The sequence below is a fragment of the Lissotriton vulgaris genome, chromosome 7 (genome assembly GCF_964263255.1).
Source record: "Lissotriton vulgaris chromosome 7, aLisVul1.2, whole genome shotgun sequence".
NCBI classification, from domain to species: domain Eukaryota; kingdom Metazoa; phylum Chordata; class Amphibia; order Caudata; family Salamandridae; genus Lissotriton; species Lissotriton vulgaris.
The window spans coordinates 267,851,231-267,869,074 of NC_141695.1; positions in this window are offsets into that span (position 1 = coordinate 267,851,231).

Sequence of the window (17,844 nt, forward strand, 5' to 3'; positions counted from 1 at the left end):
AAACCATTTATCAGATACTGTGAAGTAACTATGGTACAGGGTGAAGACCAATAGTTCCATCAACAGTACCTGCAAATCGGAGTCAAGATTAGAGTGGGAAAGTTCATGTTCAACAGCCATTAAACCCAAGTCATGAGGTATCGAGGTGTATAGTGAACATACGTCCACCGTACACAGTATCAAATCTTGATCTTCTAGCATGCCAACGGCTTGTTGTAGCTTGATCAAAAATCAGTTGTGTCTTTGACATGAGATCTTGTGTTCAACACGAAAGGCTGGAGATATTTATCTAGAAATTTCCCAGTATTCTCGTGAATACTCCCTCTGGTAGAAACGATTGGTCTCATGGGTGGCCTAGTGGGGTGCTTGTGCACTTTAGGCAACATGTATAACACTGGTGGTCTCGGGTTGATAGGTGTCAGATAACGCCTTGCTCTGTCATTAATGGTGCCGTTATCAAATGCCTGACTGATGATTTTCACAAGGATTGAAGCAAACTCATTGGTCGGATCGGACGGTAAAGGAGCATAGGTGTTGAGATCGGAGGTATGAATTTCAATTTGTTCCGCATAGTACGTCGCATCCATGATCACCAGGGCGCCGCCCTTGTCAGCCGTTTGGCAGACTATCGAGGAGTTGTTAGCAATTTTTTGAATGATGTTTTTTTCAGATTTAGTTAAGTTCTCACGTTTCACCTTGGATTGAAAGGGCAGTTTCGCAATGTCACATTTCACTAGATTTTCAAACGTGTCTATTATTTTGTGACTCACTGGAGCCATGAAGGTACTGTGGGGACGTAGTCCTCTCAACATGTCATCATCATCTCGTGAAGGGGTAACAATTACATTTTGAAAATAGTGTCTCAAACGTACATTGCGTAGAAGTTTAAAGATGCTCACTTCGAGTTCCAAGGTGTTGGTTCTGGTGGTGGGAACAAAGGATTGCCCTTTTTGTAATACACAAACTTCTTCCTCATTCAACTGGGTGGATGAAATGTTAATAACCAAATTCTCGTGATCACTCATTTGCGTTGGTTGCCCCTCTTTGCTTTGACCTGTTCTTTTTCGGCCTCTGCGGGTTTTACCCCGCCTGGGTCACTGGTTTGATCCTGATCCTGTTCTAAAAAATGAACCGCAGAGCTTGAAGTGCCAGGTTGCTGTGTTTGTTGTTCAGTAGTAGGCTTAGGGGTTTTACGTGTCGTTGTGTCACCATCAGATGACGAAGTTTCGTTCTCAGAGTAAGGATTGTAAGGGCGATTCGGGCGTCGGCGGGCGTATACTTCTGCCCAAGTGTACACCTCGCCGAGCTTATAATCAATCCCTTGTTGCACACCATACATCGTTACTTGGTTGTAACTCAGATCACCAACAGCTGTGCAAATACCTCCTTCCCAATCTTTGTGAGTCCACTACCTTTCTGTCCCGAGGATTTGGCACGCTACTCGAACTTGAAAAATGAATTACGATTTGGTGTCAAACATGACTGAACTCAAGGCCGACACCTTCGCCTTCACGGCGGGGGATGCAGATAAAATCTATGGCATGATTCAGGAGGATGTTGCCGCGGCCACCAGCTCTAGGAGCGCGGAGAGTAACATCAAACAATTGCTCTACTTACTAAAGAAGGAATCTAACCAAAAATTACACGCATGTACCCTCGTGCGGTACCATCGCGCCCAACGGATCCCTAGGGGCCTACGGGTCCCCCTTAAACCCTTACTATGCAAAAACAACACGAGATTTGTTGAGAGGTGGTTTGCGATCCTCAACAAATGCTCGTTGGACTTGATTCTGCTTATAGTGGAGGAACTGTCCAAAACACTGGAAGACCTGGCACAAGAAATCAAAGCGGTACGTACTGAGCTGGACAACGCTATGGATCCGGCTGAGCTAACCAAGATGTTGAAGGACGTAAATGCCCAACTTGATAAGCACACTCGGGAGACACAGGAACGGAAATTCCGGAAGTATAAGAGGGACACCATTGATTATAAGCTCGGCGAGGTGTACACTTGGGCAGAAGTGTACGCCCGCCGACGCCCGAATCGCCCTTACAATCCTTACTCTGAGAACGAAACTTCGTCATCTGATGGTGACACAACGACACGTAAAACCCCTAAGCCTACTACTGAACAACAAACACAGCAACCTGGCACTTCAAGCTCTGCGGTTCATTTTTTAGAACAGGATCAGGATCAAACCAGCGACCCAGGCGGGGTAAAACCCGCAGAGACCGAAAAAGAACAGGTCAAAGCAAAGAGGGGCAACCGACGCAAATGAGTGATCACGAGAATTTGGTTATTAACATTTCATCCACCCAGTTGAATGAGGAAGAAGTTTGTGTATTACAAAAAGGGCAATCTTTTGTTCCCACCACCAGAACCAACACCTTGGAACTCGAAGTGAGCATCTTTAAACTTCTACGCAATGTACGTTTGAGACACTATTTTCAAAATGTAATTGTTACCCCTTCACGAGATGATGACATGTTGAGAGGACTATGTCCCCACAGTACCTTCATGGCTCCAGTGAGTCACAAAATAATAGACAGGTTTGAAAATCTAGTGAAATGTGACATTGCGAAACTGCCCTTTCAATCCAAAGTGAAACGTGAGAACTTAACTAAATCTGAAAAAAACATCATTCAAAAAATTGCTAACAACTCCTCGATAGTCTGCCAAACGGCTGACAAGGGCGGCGCCCTGGTGATCATGGATGCGACGTACTATGCGGAACAAATTGAAATTCATACCTCCGATCTCAACACCTATGCTCCTTTACCGTCCGATCCAACCAATGAGTTTGCTTCAATCCTTTTGAAAATCATCAGTCAGGCATTTGATAACGGCACCATTAATGACAGAGCAAGGCGTTATCTGACACCTATCAACCCGAGACCACCAGTGTTATACATGTTGCCTAAAGTGCACAAGCACCCCACTAGACCACCCATGAGACCAATCGTTTCTACCAGAGGGAGTATTCACGAGAATACTGGGAAATTTCTAGATAAATATCTCCAGCCTTTCGTGTTGAACACAAGATCTCATGTCAAAGACACAACTGACTTTTTGATCAAGCTACAACAAGCCGTTGGCATGCTAGAAGATCAAGATTTGATACTGTGTACGGTGGACGTATGTTCACTATACACCTCGATACCTCATGACTTGGGTTTAATGGCTGTTGAACATGAACTTTCTCACTCTAATCTTGACTCGGAATTGCAGGTACTGTTGATGGAACTATTGGTATTCACCCTGTACCATAGTTACTTCACAGTATCTGATAAATGGTTTCATCAGCTCTGCGGGACGGCCATGGGCAATTGCACAGCGCCGTCGTACGCTAATACCTTTATGAAATCTTTTGAGGAATCTCATATATTGAATCAGACTGCCTGGATCAACTGTGGGAAACTTTATTTAAGATTCATTGATGATATTTTTATGTTATGGTCTGGTACATATAGCTGAGATACCCGCCACCCCCTCTCAACACAATCCCCAAGGATGGGAAACCGGAAACGGTTCTGAACTTTTGGAAGACGGGAGGGAGTGACCCTCCCGGCCGTATTTATTAAAATATGAAACAAAATTAAAACATTAAAATAACAGTTTCATATTATGTACAATTTCATTTCCACATTGCGATGTTTGGCTAACCTTAACATATTCTCTAATACAAAGGTTCTCCTAGCCGAACTAACATCCTACAAAACATTTAACTTGAAATTGTACATCCTAACGTTTAAGGGCCAACGGCAAGGTCGTAACCGGTGTCAAGATCCCTAAACCAGAAATATCCCCCTCACTTGTGAGGGGCGACCGCACAGAGGTGTACCTCAAGTGCATCTACCAATTTCCCTTGACTTGACGGGGGCCCAATAAACTCGACGCCATTTAAAGGTCGTCCGAGGACTCGTGTGAGGTATCTAGAAGGTAGTGTAGACCCCCTCCCAAACCCCACACAACTTACCACATCTGCCGTCGCAGATGTCCTGGCCCCGGGAAATTCCCCAGGAGGGGGCTGTAGCCCCTCCTACCCAGGAAGGGGCCTTGACCGCCTTTCCTTTCCTTTCGGCGGCCCTTCCTTAGAAGGGACCGCCTCCCCGTTGAGGGGCCAATGGCCACCTCCCCCGAGGGCTCCCATCCGTAATGGGTGACGCCCACCCATAGGGATCTTCCAATTACTGCTCACCGATCATGACCTTACCGCCCGACCAACATAAATACGACAATTTCTAACTAAATTACTAAATGACTAAATTACTAAAAGACAGTAACAATTACAACTTATTAAAAAAAACATGATTACTGATCAACACTAGTGCAGAATCACTTTATTTGCAAAAACATACAACCAATTGACCATTCTTTATTGCATATTCAAAGTTATCACGATAATCATCACAACCTGCAAGAATTAGCGTTACCACATCAAACTTTATTCAAAAACCACTTGCTGTCCTCAGGGGCTGGTGGGTGGGTCAAAATTGGCTCTTCGTTCCGTCTCGAGCTCACGTGCAGCGAGGAGGTGCAGCTTCAGAGCACAGGAACAAGAGGATGCTTTCTTGGCTTGTTGCTCCTTTTATCCGTCTTCAGGGCGGGCGTAAACCCGCCCCTGCCTGCCCCAAGGGCGTGGCCGGCCGCGTCAGTGTCTAGGCCAGCCCACTCCAGGGCGGGAAAAAAGCGCGCCCCGGCTACGCCGCTTCGGGCATACCAGCCTAGACTCGCCTCCCGCCCAAGATGGCTTCCCGGGGGGATCGTGGTACTCCGCCATACGTTCGGGGGGACCGAATGGTCGCCCCTTTCCATATAGCTGAGATACCCGCCACCCCCTCTCAACACAATCCCCAAGGATGGGAAACCGGAAACGGTTCTGAACTTTTGGAAGACGGGAGGGAGTGACCCTCCCGGCCGTATTTATTAAAATATGAAACAAAATTAAAACATTAAAATAACAGTTTCATATTATGTACAATTTCATTTCCACATTGCGATGTTTGGCTAACCTTAACATATTCTCTAATACAAAGGTTCTCCTAGCCGAACTAACATCCTACAAAACATTTAACTTGAAATTGTACATCCTAACGTTTAAGGGCCAACGGCAAGGTCATAACCGGTGTCAAGATCCCTAAACCAGAAATATCCCCCTCACTTGTGAGGGGCGACCGCACAGAGGTGTACCTCAAGTGCATCTACCAATTTCCCTTGACTTGACGGGGGCCCAATAAACTCGACGCTTTTAAAGGTCGTCCGAGGACTCGTGTGAGGTATCTAGAAGGTAGCGTAGACCCCCTCCCAAACCCCACACAACTTACCACATCTGCCGTCGCAGATGTCCTGGCCCCGGGAAATTCCCCAGGAGGGGGCTGTAGCCCCTCCTACCCAGGAAGGGGCCTTGACCGCCTTTCCTTTCCTTTCGGCGGCCCTTCCTTAGAAGGGACCGCCTCCCCGTTGAGGGGCCAATGGCCACCTCCCCCGAGCGCTCCCATCCGTAATGGGTGACGCCCACCCATAGGGATCTTCCAATTACTGCTCACCGATCATGACCTTACCGCCACAGGCCGGATAGTTGACCGGCTATCCGGACCCCCCACAACACTCCTGCCTAAAGGTCATGTCATAAGGTCTTTAGCCAAGCTATCAGGTCTCCTATGAGTAACTCGTTCCCCATCCGGGACAAATGAACACCATCCCCCAAATACATACAGTCCCCTTTAATACAACCATGCGCAATAGAATGCAGTGTATTTGAACGGAACAATCTACTCACTTTATTATTAATTTTCCTTACTGAATGATTCAGAGCAGAAACCGAAAGAGCCCCCCGCCACACTTTCCGTGGGATCATATGGGACCATGCAATTGTGCACCCTGGAACTCTTCTTGCCAACCAACTTACCGTGGAAAGCATCGCCTCAAGAAGAAGTCGTCTACCAGTGGTCACCAAATCATTGCCCCCAAGATGTACTATGACTACAGACGGCGGTGACCTCGTCCGCCCTAACAAACCCTCAAAAAATGATCGAAACTGGTCAATACAGAGCCCGCCCTTTCCGTAGAAGGACACACTGTACCCGTATTCCCCAGCCACGTGAATCATGTCACCTGCTTTGAATACGTCCGCGGCACGCCTCACGTATGAGTGGCCCACGACCCACACCTCATTTTTCACAGCCGGTGATGTCTGACCGCTGGCCCCCCGGTGTCGGGTCGACTGCACAGTCCGCCCCGCCTCGTAGGCTTGCGCAACTGAAAACCAAACAAAACCAAGAAGCGTGAGTACATCATTACAGCTTCACAACATGTGCAACCGCACATACCTCTTATAACAGTTTGAGGACCAACGCCCCACACGTTTTACTTTCAGACCCCTGGCTGTAGCCTCTGTAGCAGCCCCTATCCGAAAGGAATGGGTCCCAAACTCGCCGGGGTTCAAGCCCGCGGCCGAAATCGACATCGCAAGCACCCGCTGAAACTGAAACCTCGTCAGTGGGGTGGCGTCAGCGTGTCTCAACAAGGTCCCCCCCCCATGATGCCACCCTTTGCGTTAAATATTCCTCTACGCACACCACAGGGCACATGGAAGACCCGGGAATCCTTTGTATGATTATGTCGTCCCCAATCGCACCCTGATCGGTCTTGGACCTGACGAACGAGACAGTCATTGTCCCCCCCCTGACCTGAACGTGCTCTCGACTGCACACAAACGGAGATAGGTCCTTACCGGGGTAGAGGGAGGGCTGGACCCTATATAAATCTAATAACAAGAAAAATGCCCCCTCTCTCTATAGTTTTGGATGAAGACCAAATAAACAACTTAATTAAATCTGGTCTGGTACATTTATTTATACCTTTTACTTTTTTCTTTGTACAAAAGGACTTTCCAAAAAGATGGCAGGGAAAGGATACACAATACAAATGACAATTAACGTTATTCAACACTCTTAGACATGGCAATACTTTACAAACAATATTTCAACATTACATCCAACAAAAATCCACATCACAATACAACGGTGTCTGTAATACATAAATTAATTTAACAATCGAACTTATTGACACAAAAAAAGCCAATTGAATACAAGAGCAACACACGCATATATCAATTTTGCTTTAGATACAACTGGATGTTGTGATTCGCTCTTGCAGAAGATGCCGACGCGTTTCAAGTTTGGACCATTAGTGTCCAAACTATCATCAGGGCTCAGTTATATGTTTGGCTTCTAACAATGGACCCAGATCATGTCTCCGGGTCTCATCTGGGAATACTTTTGCACAAACGCAATCTTAGTTTGAATGGTCTTGCGATGCAAAAAGGGGGGGGGCGGAGGGATATCTTTTTCTTTGTCTTTATGACCTGGACTACAAGTACCCAGGGCGTCTATTCTTCTTCAGTTTTGCTTTCCTTCTCGCTTTGAATGTGGCTTGAATTGGGAATCGAGTAGGAAACAGTGTTGGACAGAAAGAGAAGTTACTAGCTGCCACAGTTAAACTAAGCCACATTCAAAGCGAGAAGGAAAGATTATTTCGCGGCAATAGTGACTGTGTATTTCTACGGCCCCGGCTGGGGCGGTGGACAGGGGGCGAGAGGCGGCGCCTCGAGCTGCGCGAGTGACAGATAGACGCCAGCAAAACTGAAGAAGAATAGACACCCTGGGTACTTGTAGTCCAGGTCATAAAGACAAAGAAAAAGATATCCCTCCGCCCCCCCCCTTTTTGCATCGCAAGACCATTCAAACTAAGATTGCGTTTGTGCAAAAGTATTCCCAGATGAGACCCGGAGACATGATCTGGGTCCATTGTTAGAAGCCAAACATATAACTGAGCCCTGATGATAGTTTGGACACTAATGGTCCAAACTTGAAACGCGTCGGCATCTTCTGCAAGAGCGAATCACAACATCCAGTTGTATCTAAAGCAAAATTGATATATGCGTGTGTTGCTCTTGTATTCAATTGGCTTTTTTTGTGTCAATAAGTTCGATTGTTAAATTAATTTATGTATTACAGACACCGTTGTATTGTGATGTGGATTTTTGTTGGATGTAATGTTGAAATATTGTTTGTAAAGTATTGCCATGTCTAAGAGTGTTGAATAACGTTAATTGTCATTTGTATTGTGTATCCTTTCCCTGCCATCTTTTTGGAAAGTCCTTTTGTACAAAGAAAAAAGTAAAAGGTATAAATAAATGTACCAGACCAGATTTAATTAAGTTGTTTATTTGGTCTTCATCCAAAACTATAGAGAGAGGGGGCATTTTTCTTGTTATTAGCTGAACGTGCTCTCGGCACAGTCCCCCCATGGTATCCTGCTTGTTCTTTTCCACTAGTTCGCTTACCCGCATAGCCCCATGGAATGCTAGCACAAAAGCGGCTCGGAATAACACTGTTTCATACTGGGATGAACACGTTGCAGGAAGTACAGATAATAACAGAGCCAACCTATCCAGACCTATCGGGCGCCTTTCATCTACTCTGCGACCCTCAAGGCGTTGCCACCCACGTAGCGCTTTTTGCACAACGAAAGACGCAGTCGGGTCCTGGATCCCATGAGCCCTTGCCATAAAGGAAATGGCGGCCCGATGCCTCTGGGCCGTAGCCACTGATTTGCCTGCCTGATGTAAGGACAGCAGAAATTTTACCACTAGCTCTTCCTGGCCCCAAAGCTCTCCCCTAGCAGTCCCCAAAAAGGCCCAATAGGATCGGAACGCCCCTTCCTATGCCTTCCTCGTCCTGGGTGCTAAACTCTCTCCCACGAGGTTCTGTAGTTCGGGGCACCGAGAGACCAGAGAGCTTCGGGAAAGGGTGCCGCCACCGGGTCTGCTGTGGGCAGAAAACCCCAGAAGGCCTGCATACGAAAACGAGAAAGCGCATCAGCCGCTTGATTCATTACCCCCGGCACATGTCTTGCCTTAAATAGCACGTTCAATTGCATACATAATAACACAATTTCTTTGAGCAATCTCAGAATCCATTTGCATCGTGCTGCCTGGCTATTGATACACTCAACCACGGTCATGTTATCAGACAAAAACACCACAGAGTGATCTCTGAATCCCTCAGGCCAAGTTTTCAGGGCCACCAGAATGGGAAAAAGTTCAAGAAAGGCAATGTTACTTGTCAGCCCACACTCATGCCACCATAACGGCCATTTTTGAGCCGACCATTGTGTGCCGAATATGGCACCAAAACCAATGCTCCCAGCCGAATCTGTCCACAGCCCCAGTTCTTCGGAGGACACCGCCGGTTTATTCCAGACGATTCGACCATTGAACTCCGCCAGAAATGCCAACCAAATGCGCATGTCCTGGCGAACCTCTGCCGATAGCCTCGTGCGATGATGAGCCTCCTTCAGGCCGACCATGGCCTGAGCGATCGAGCGGGAAAAGGGGCGGGCCATCGGCATTACCCTCAGGGCAAAATTCAGCTGGCCCACCAATTGTTGTAATTGATGCAGTTTGACCTTAGACTCACTAATACACGTTTCCAGGGATGCCCTGAATCTTAACACCTTTTCTCTTGGTAATCGAAAACAACCTTCCTCTGAGTCGAGCTCGATCCCTAGGAACTCGAGGCAAGTCGAGGGACCCACAGTCTTACCTGGTGCCAATGGCACACCAAAATGCTTCATTAAGACACAAAATTCATTCAAAGCCTGTCCACATTCTGGATCCCCGGCTGTCCCCAGAAACAAAAAGTCATCGAGATAATGCATAACATGTTGAAAACCCGTCCTCTTTGTGAAGACCCATTGCAGAAAACAACTGAACTTTTCAAAATAGGCACAAGATATAGAGCATCCCATTGGCATACATCTATCCATGTAATAGTGACCCTGAAACATAAAACCAAGGAGACGCTGATCGTCTGGGTGTACCGGGAGCAACCGGAACGCTGACTCAATATCAGATTTTGCCATCAGCGCACCGGGCCCTAGGCGATTCAACATGGCGACGGCCTCATCAAAAGATGCGTACCGCACCGAACACACTTCCGGGTCTATCGCATCATTCACGGACAGACCACGTGGGGCTGATAAATTATGTATCAGCCGAAACTCACCCGGGTCCTTCTTGGGGACCACCCCCAAAGGGGAACAAACAAAGTTAGCACATGGTGGCACATCAAATGGACCGGCGACTCGACCTCGAGTAACCTCCTTCCCAATCTTTTCCTGTACCACGGTCGTATGTTGCAGGACCGACAGTTGGTTCTTACATTTTGCTACACCCTGAAAATCCCCCACTGGGATGCGGAAACCATATGAAAACCTGTTCCGCAACACCCCAGCGGAAGCATGATCCGGGTATTCGTTGAGCCAAGGAATCATTGCCATGGAATCAATCGGAGTAGGTAAAGGCGCCCCTCGGACCATTTCAGACCTGTTTGGCGCTTCCCCTACCACCGTTATCACCCGTTTTGGCTCTGCACATGGACTCAGGATGGGATGGCTGCCCACACCCTCCACATTCGTGTCTAAACTTGCATGACCCCTGGGGCCTCGTACATTTTCCCCTGTTAAAATTCCAACAAATCCCCCTTTTACCTGCGTTGCCGTTCGGCTTCGAGTGGTAGTCGGTACCTGTACCCGATCGAAAGGGTGTCCCAGCATATTGCCGGGAGGATTCACCCCCGCTACTCCCTACCAATGGTACCTTCAACATACCTGTACTCTCCATTTTTGACCATGAAACAGAGTCGTAACAATCCCAAGTCAAGTTTTTGTCATGTTCTTTCGCTTTTCTAAAAATATTATCGTAACAGAACCACTGATTGCCCCCATATGATCCATAATACTCCATGATCCGTGACTGATAAATAGGCAATTCGGTCAGTAACTCGGGCCTACGTTCGCCCATGATTGTCGTAAATATTTAATTTACCGTCTTAATTTCTATGCAGGTAAGTACTTAATCAATAATAACTCAATCGGAAAGAAAGAAACAGAGTCCGTGGTGTTAGAGTTCTTAGGGGTTTTATTCCTTAAAAAGGAATCGTTCCGGAACTGGATATCAGGTTCCTGGCACCACAAAGGGTCCAGGAAGGGATAGAGCATATTTTATTGACAATACATAGCTTATATACTTAATTTACACCATAGAAACCAATATAGGAGGCGTAACAGCTGAGTGAAGACAAGATAACAGCATCCACGTGTTACTAGTACGTACTCAGAGGCGTGGACTAGGCGTGAACTAGAGGTGTGTGCTAGAAACGTCACAGGTAGGTGTCACATGGGGGTGGCACTAAACAGAAATGTTGCAATGTCAGCAGAAATCGGAGGCTTGGATGCGCGCGCAGCTGCATGACGTGGGATTGACGTGAAACTGGAGGGTGCAGGGGGCTTGACATTTTCACTGAGGGAAAGAGACAGAAGTCTGGCATGTCAGATCAGCTTGTACTTCTATCATATCTGATATCTGATGTTTGGGAACCATATTATCTGAACGGAAAAGGTCTCTGGGGCAGAAGCTATTCTATACTGACTGTGAGTGCGTGTATAAGCGCCTAAGTGTCTGCATGAGAAGCGTGGGGGCATGGTAACAGAGGCTATGAATTACTTGCACGGAGACAGGCCGGCCCTTTGGCTCTGCAGCTGGGGAATGTTTACTTAAACTAGTAGGCAGGAATGTATTTTCGAGGAGCGGAACAGATAATTCGAAGGTTGTAGTCAGTCTTGGCAGGCAGCAGGCTGAGCTAAGCGTGGCGGGCCGCGCTGGAAGTAAGTCAGAGTTCACGGGTACAGGGACAGCCTGGGCTGAGGCTTTCAGAGTCAGAAGCCAGAAAAAAGGCTCGATGGCAGAAATTCAGGGCCTACTTTGCCAGAGCTGAAAAAACGTGTAAAGTACACTACAAAAAGACGTTGGCATAGCATACTTAGGAACGCACTATTCAACCCATTCAGGGTGGGTCTGAAAGAGGACATGTTAACGTTGGTCGCAAATGTATTTGCGTCTTCAAAGCTGGCACTGGAGGGAAGTTACATGCACTTTAAACTGGTACATGGAGACGGTGGGGTACACGCTAGGGAACACAACTTGACCATAAAATGTATATTTCCTCATTCCCTCCTTGTTCCCTACGGACCCTTCATGATATATCGATCCTCATGAATTGATCAGTTTGTTCTTGTAACATCATTTGCTCTTCTTTCTTTCTTTCACGTCTTGAAAGGAAACTGGAATGTTCAGTACATGAAGTGGCGCACAACTTGACCATAAAATTTATATTTCCTCATGATGGCGGTAAAGATTCCCCATGCCCTGCCCCAAGTGCCAATGTTTTCGTCAACCTTAAAGGCGGCCATTTTTGCGCGCCAAACACTCGGATGCATGAGCTCCTTTTGGCTCTTAACATGCTCCATCTCATAATGGTCGGTAAGCAAAGAGAAAATGTTTACATACTCATCTGCCCACATCTTTTCCTTAATTGCCAGAGGAACATGCTGACCCACCTTTTCCCTTCGTGAAGGGGCAGACCCCTCCCTCGCAATCGGCAATGGCCGCTTACCTGAACCAGAAGCTGCATCTGCCGCTGGACCTGATCCTGTTGCTTTTTCCACCGCCGGAGGCAGCGGAGTAACTGGCGATGGTGCCTTCACCGCCTCCCTAGTTTCACGCAGTTGTTTCATTAACACCCGTGCGTCGTCAGCCGTGGCGCCCTCGCTATCTTTCCCCAACCACGCTGCCAATTGTGCTGCTAACTCAGGAGGCATATCCTCCCCGGACACAGGAGTGACCACCACGGGAATCGGATTCCCCTCCCTTGGCACTGGAGTTGGCTCTTCAAGTGGGGTATCGGGAACCGGGGTGTCCCCCCAGATGCCCCCCTTCTGGACCTCTTGCCTTTCCCTCCGGGAGCTGCTCCCGACAAAGGTCGTTTCGGTCCCCCTTCCCCGTCTTTAGCCGCCATCTGCTTCTTCAGATCGGTTACTTCTTTCATGAGCATACGGAGCATCTGATCGGTAGTAACTCGCTTTCCGACTTTCTTAGGCATTCTCAGACAGAGTATCTGTAAGACAAAAAAGAAAGATTACCACGCTCAAAATTGGCTCTTCGTTCCGTCTCGAGCTCACGTGCAGCGAGGAGGTGCAGCTTCAGAGCACAGGAACAAGAGGATGCTTTCTTGGCTTGTTGCTCCTTTTATCCGTCTTCAGGGCGGGCGTAAACCCGCCCCTGCCTGCCCCAAGGGCGTGGCCGGCCGCGTCAGTGTCTAGGCCAGCCCACTCCAGGGCGGGAAAAAAGCGCGCCCCCGCTACGCCGCTTCGGGCATACCAGCCGAGACTCGCCTCCCGCCCAAGATGGCTTCCCGGGGGGATCGTGGTACTCCGCCATACGTTCGGGGGGACCGAATGGTCGCCCCTTTCCAGAACAAGCTCTCTTGGATTTTCTGAATACATGGAATCAAATCAACGATCGCATACAGTTCACCTGGAGCTTTGATAGATCAAGCATTCATTTCCTTGATGTGAAGGTTGAAAGACATGCAGGCACAGTGACCACCACCATTTTCCGAAAACCTACTGACCGTACCTCAATGTTACACTATCAAAGTTTTCATTGATTTGGGTTGAAACAGAACTTACCTCTTTCCCAGTTGATGCGCGTCAAACGCATCGTTACATCTGATGAGACTAGTCAACTTGAAATGAACAATATGGTTGAGAGGTTTAAGGCTCGTGGCTACCCGCCACAAACTCTTCAAAAGGCAGTCACCCGCTGTGGGAATATGACTCGTGATGAACTGCTACAGGTTCGTACCAGAACTGAAAACATTCGGATGGTAGTAGTATCCAAGTACACTGTATTGAGCAAACAATTCAAAAACATTATTTCTAAACACTGGACACTACTGAGTTTGGAACCTGGTTTTCAAGGAGCCTTCACACAACAACCTTTGTTTGCATACACAAGGGGAAGAAACTTGAAAGAGATGCTATGCAAACCCAAATCTGAATGTCAACCAGTGACCTACAAGGACCTTCGTCCTTGTTATAACTGCAGTAACTGTCACAATTGTATATTGGGGAACATTGTGAACCATCCCATGAAGGGTAACCCATTTAAACTGCGTGTCAATGCCACGTGCAACTCTACGAACGTCATTTATCTACTGAAGTGTCCCTGTGGCAAGTGCTACATTGGACACACCGAACGGAAAGTCAGGACACGCTTGTTGGAACACAAGAGTAACATAAGGACTGGCAATGTAAAATCTACTGTTGCCGCACACTTTCTGGATCATAATCATACAGTTGCCCAGTTGAAATATCAGATTCTGGAACAAGTACCAGTAACACATGACAACAAAAAAACTTTACTGAAGAGGGAGAACTTTTGGATCCGGTACATGGCGACCATGCAGCCGCACGGGCTCAATGATCGCATGGACTTTTTGTGTTATCTCTGAACCATCTTGATGTGCTTATTTGTTTGTCATACTGAGTTTATTATTGTGTTGCTTTTCCTTCTGTCGGTTTCCTTCAGTTTATACTTCATCTAGCTTGTGTTGATTCTCCACTTTTCACTGTCAGTGTTTTCTGTCTTTATTTCGGTGGATGTTCATTGCAAGGGTTTTCTTTTGAGTGTTTTTATGTGTTGTTTACCACTCCAAGATGGCGCCCACAGTTGGACGCCTCACTGTCCATCTTCCATGTTTACGAGTGTTGATTTAACCTGCTTCACACTCGGCGCATTTGTATCTTGGCCACCGGTGTTGAATGTGTGATCGCGCTGACAGCGTTCCCTGTAACTACCTCTTGGTGGGGACTGTTTTCTATCCTGTTGGGTGTACATTTACGGTCCGTTTTTCTAGACCGCGCGCCATACAGCCTTGGGTGTACCTTCGCTCCGTTTGATTTTCACTGTAACGGGATCTTTATACGTTCTGCACACGTATCTGTTCATATTGCTTGTTGGGAGTCTGGGGTCCTGGCGGTTTCTTACCGCGTTGTTGCACCATTGTCTCGAGTGGATTACACGCACAGTTACTCTTTCACGTGGATTGATTTCCTTTCTTTTTATTCTCTATACGTTTTCTTACCTGGTGCACACACTTTGGGAAGTTTGGTTCCGGTATGTAACTACACCTCGTGTTTTCTTGAATGCTGGTTTTTGATACACTTTGATATCTCAGTATTAGTGTACTTGTAGTAATTCTCATTTGACGCTTGAACTAGACCTTATGATGGTATTTCCTTTGTCTGTAGAGCTATCCCCTGAGGAAGGGCTACGTTTCAGCCCGAAATGCATTGGGATCACTGAATATCGGATTATAATTTTGTGGATGATATACATTACCAATGTCTGGATTATGATGACTTATACATGGAGCATAATGTATATTCATTAAAGATGAAGAATCATTGAACCTTGTGGATTGAACTTACATATGAAGTGTGTTTCAAATCTTTAGACCTTTGTGTCATTTTCACCCAGTGCACTGGGGAGTCTACCTCTCATCGGGGGTAGCTTTGTATTAGTGATCTGCCCTAAGCCATTTGCAAAGTCTCCACTAAAGTGTCTCATTTCTACGTGCAGTGTTATTGTTTTCCTTGATAGGGTGGAAGATGCATTGGCCAAACAACCCATCCTGACCCGACCTGCCCATTCTAGTTGCAGCGGTCCTGTCTCAATGCCTTTGATGGGCATGCTAATCTGCCATGTGCTGGCATAATTTCACTATAGTAATGTGGAGGCTGACTTTTAGTGTTTTTGATTCCCAATAGTGTCCGAATGTTGTCAAATCCAAACAACCTGCATTGCTGCATGTTAGATATCTTTTTGTTCATGACTTTCATCTGCTTGTGTTGCAGACGCTGAATTTGGATAATGATGCCTTGAGACCTCCAACAAACTGTGCTGTGGCTTCAGGCTCTATAGTATGCTGTACCTCATGGTGCCAACTGCGCTTATGCCCTGGAACACACTAAAGTTCTTTCCTCACACCTGGGTGATGGATGGGACTGCTAGGCAGAGTGACATCATCATCCTCCTTTACTGGTGCCAGTGGTGGCAATGAGGCAGTGCTATATTGGGCTTGAGGTGTGCTTGGTTGACTGGAAATGGTATTGGGTTGTTCAGCTGCTATGTTTGAGTCCACCACTTCTTCCTCCACAACCGATCACAACAGGTAAAAATCTAAAACTTTACCTCCGACATTCACCCCATCAGCAGGGGTGTGCCCCAAAGTTCAGTGCTCTCATCGCAACTGTTCAACATATACATGGAACCCCTCACCTCCATACTTAAAAATGCTAATATCCCCTTCTACCTATATTGTGATGACACCCAGATCTATCTGGAAACTTCCTCCCCAGATGACATCCTCAGACTAAACAACACCCTAAAAGAAATTCAACACTGGCTGTACCAAAAACCTTAAACGTAATCAGGAAAAAACTGAGATTCTCCTCATATTGCAGAATTGCTTAAAGCTTTAGATACTCTAAACGGCAACGTCACCCTAGCTAACTCTGTACAATCACTAGGAATCACCCTTGACCCCAAACTGGACATGGCCAAACACATCAAAAACTCTGCAAAGACCGCCTTCCTCAACCTGAAGCTTTTCTACAAGATTAAACCATTCATTCTCAACAAATACCTCAAACAAGCCACCCAAGCACTGGTGCTATCTAGACTCGACTACAGTAACGCAACCCTAAGTGGCACCACTAAAGCCCACCTAGCTCCCCTCAAAACAACCCTCAACTCAGCAGCCAGAATGGTCACGGGACTCAGGAAATATGACCACATTTATCCTGCGCTAAGAGAACTAAAATGGCTCTCAACCGATCTGCAGGCGTACTTCAGAACGGCCTGTCTTGCGCACAAAGCCCTATACACAGGGAAATCGGCCTACCTGGCCACCAAGCTCAAAACGGCAGGTCAGAAGAGGAACCTCAGGAGCTCCAACTCCCTCCTTCTCATCCCCATGAGAGCACACAAACAATCAACCGCTGCTAGGTCATTCGCAGAAAATGAGCCCAAAATCTGGAACTCCATCCCAGCAGACATCAGTACGATCCCGTTCTTCACAAAATTCAAACTGCACCTTAAAGCCCTCCTCTTCAACCGCTCCAACCCGAAGGGATAACCCTCGCCCCCACGCCTAATCATACCCCCGCTTTGGCTCTGCACCAACTCATTCACCTCAGCCAAAAACAAGGTTTCCTCATGTCTCTTGAACTACCTCAACAATGCATGCAACAAGGCCATCTCAAGACTTTACCAGTAACACAAGAATTGGCAGCACCCCTGAACTACCTCAACAATGCCACTTTAATACTCTACTACTACCTCAAGAATTTGCACCACTCGTTGACTTCCGAACTTTTGTTTGATATTGCTTTATTAACCCCTTCGATCCGCCACGGGTGACGTGTGCGGATGACGAGCTGAGCTCATCATGTAACGCGGTTATTCGAAAACAGCCGCACAGCGCAAAAATAACCGCAGCAGCGATGCGGTTAAGTATCTCCAATGTAACACTGTTGTAAAGCGCTCCGATACCCTTGGGTCCGGTTAGCTCTATACGAAACGCCTTAAATAAATAAATAAATAAGTGTGAACACCATGTTCCTCAGGGAAATCTGTGTAAAATTATGACATTTTGTTTAATCACTGATATGATAAAATATCAATGTTTCAGTTGGAAAACCATTAGCCTAATATATGCATAAAAGGTCCTCCACTAGTGACTTTTTCTCCACATGTCCCATAATGCCGTAATACCTTAAGAAACAACCACCTGCTGCATGCTACAGATCTATGGGGACTTGGAAATGGATTTAAGTTCTGAGAAGTAGTCAAAAAAACTTTATTCGATTGTTCA